This window comes from Dipodomys spectabilis, unplaced genomic scaffold, assembly GCF_019054845.1.
Source record: "Dipodomys spectabilis isolate Male_0828 unplaced genomic scaffold, ASM1905484v1 ptg000354l, whole genome shotgun sequence".
In the NCBI taxonomy this organism is placed as follows: Eukaryota; Metazoa; Chordata; class Mammalia; order Rodentia; family Heteromyidae; genus Dipodomys; species Dipodomys spectabilis.
In genome coordinates, this window is record NW_024871031.1 from 756,698 (window position 1) to 759,633 (window position 2,936).

The 2,936-nt window shown below is 31.9% G+C and overlaps 1 pseudogene; it reads left to right on the forward strand.

The window, feature by feature from the left end:
- The first annotated feature begins 2,275 nt into the window (after positions 1–2,275).
- Positions 2,276–2,372, forward strand: LOC122095496 (annotated as a pseudogene).
- The last annotated feature ends 564 nt before the right edge of the window (positions 2,373–2,936 follow it).

Consider the following 2,936-nt stretch of genomic DNA (forward strand, 5'->3'; position numbering starts at 1 on the left):
AGTTGCCAACAAATGGATGACATTAATTTATATATTTAGAAAAAACAATTTTTAAGGGTTTGGTTTAATATGGTATGAAGAGAGTAATTGTGTGACATCTTCTTTCTTCTACCTATATGTAACACAGGAAGCCATTTCCTTATTTACGTGCCTCTGTATACATGGAGAAAAATGCTAGGTTTGGGGTTTGTTTTCAATTTAGTTTTTGTTTTATTGGTTCGTCCTAGAGCTTGAACTGTTGGCCTGGACAAAGTCTCTGAGCCTGTTTATGTTCAAGGCTCGTGCCCTACCACTTCAACCTCAGTGCCATTTGAGTCTGTCTTTTGTGGAGAAGTTTTTTGGAGATAAGATTCTAAGAAACCTTCCTGTCTGGGTGGGCTTTGAACCATAATTTTCCTATCTTAGCATCCTGAATATCTATGATAGCTAAAAAAGTATAAATATAAATAATATTTGCACGTGTTGTGATCCCAAGAATACCAGTGGTGGAAAAATAATGCAGCTCAGTTTATTGTGGTGTTCTTTTCAGAACAAGGAGGGCGTCACATTAGCAGAGGTGTAGTATTTTGTCAAAATAGAGATAAGGTATTCATGATATGAATTAAGTAATTTTAAAGTGCCCCTTACAAGTTTGAAACTGTTAGCCTATGATGACTTTATGGCATAAATCTTGGGATTAATGGTCATAGAAATAATCACTTTCTCTGATAAACAATTGCTAAGTTCCCTTGCATTTCACAATTGCTTACTGCTAATTCCTGCATCTAAAGGAATTGGGGCCCTGAAATATAGGAAATGACAAATTGAGATGGGTCTTCAATTACTTTGTGTTGACATGTTGCGTGGGCCTTGGTAAGAAGTCTTGCCCTTGTTATCTGATGATGCAGGTACCTGGGACCTGGGATCCTATGACCCATGGGTCCTGCAGAAGAATAATATGCTTTAGGCATCTTAGCAAAATTTGTGCATAATCAGTAGGAATGCTTCAGAAATATGGAGAAAAAGTTTGGGACTAGCGAGTTAAAACAATAAACAGAGCAGCAGAGTAAAATTCATTATAGATTAGAGGAAAACATTTTTTTACCATGTGAATTCAGAAGACCTAGAACAGTTAGAATGTATCACAAGTTTATACTAAAGACATTGCATTGATACTTTTTTATATTCTAATATATTTTTTAAACCTAATTGTTTATATTCCAATCCTATTTATTGGAATAAATATCAATTTATTTGTCAAATTATCAACTAATTCTAGTAAGTTTCATTGTGTGAAATATAAAATCAGCACATATAAATATAAAATATATAACTATATTTAATATAATTAAAAGGCACACGTTTTGCATTGTTCTGTTGTAGTTACTGTATCAAAGGCAACTCTGTTATAAAGTATTATTCCATTTTCTCTGCCTCAGTGTTTGATAGAGTTAGACCTAAAACTTTACCATTTGTAGATTTACAGCATGTAGGCAAGGGGAAACACTGTGATTAAAACATTATCAATTTAATGCCTAATAATGAGGAGAAACATATGGACTTCTCCTGCAACTATGAAAATATTTGGTGATAAAAAGGCAGTAGTGTAAGTTCCTGCCTGGTTGGATGGTAGACAATCCAGGACATTAAGTAATCATGCATATGAACAATTTTTTCACCTTCTTGGCTTTAGTTACTGTTGAAATGGAAGGTATAATAAAAATTATATTTTGATAAAATACCTTCTAGTCTGAACAGTTCTGTTTGAACTGTTCATCTCTCTATCATCCCTTGTAACCAAGATTAGTTTTGTTCAAGTAAGACAATTTACGTTTTCAGGGTAAGATATTCTGGTTGGTCTGTTCCCACATGGAAGAAGGGTAAAGGCTCAGGTAGACATTTGTACCAGTAACACCTCATTTGGGAAAATGTCAGCTGAAGAAGTTTAAAAGTAGCTCTTAAGCAATGCTTACTTTGAATTCATTAGGTCCACAAAGCTAATTCAGTTGGATAAATAAGTACTTGAAAAAGCCATCACCTTTAGACCTATCTATAAATAATTGAGAGTACGATAAAATTCCAAATAAAAAGACTTGATAGTCATTGACAAAAAAAATTTGCAAGTATGAACAATCAACTGATCAATATAATTTTTCCAATATTCACAGAATTTTAGGGAAATAAGATCGATAACATTGTTAGGAACAAGAAGGTTTCCTTGTTACAAGTAGGCACCCATAGATATAAGCCTCTATAAAGATTGCATCATTAACAACTTAAATTTAGAGGATACTACATGCATCAGCAGCAAGTATACTCAAATTACAATACAGAGATTAACATGGCACTTGCAAAAGGATAATATGAAAATTTGAGAAGTATTCCATATTTTTCATTCTTCAGATGCAAGAAATGAAAAACAGTTATTAAAAGGTTGATTACAAAATTACAAGTATAACAATACACGTAATTCATAGAATTAAATTTAGTTTGACATCAGTGTATTAAATCTTCAGCTCAGAAAGGCGTTTACATAGCATAAAATTTACAAAACTTCAAATTAGACAACATTGTCATTTTATCCCAAAGAAAAATAAAGACCTAGAAAAAATAAGGAATCAAACTGTTTTTATATGGAATGCAATCGGAAAGGACACATTAATTAACCTATATATTATAAAGTAATGTAGAATTCAAAGTATATCTAGGAGAAAATAAAATAAATTATGAACATTATGCAAACATAGAATATAGAATATTTTAAGATATACTTTTTCAGACAAGCACCAGAAATATTTTACTTTCTGTACTACTCATTTCAACAGGTAAGTTAAAATTATTTCTGATTAAAAAATCACAAACTCTGAAGAAATCATTATACATGTATACAAAAACTATTGAATACATTTTGACATCCAATGCAGGCAATTCATTTGGAAGAATTCCGCGGAATCCAT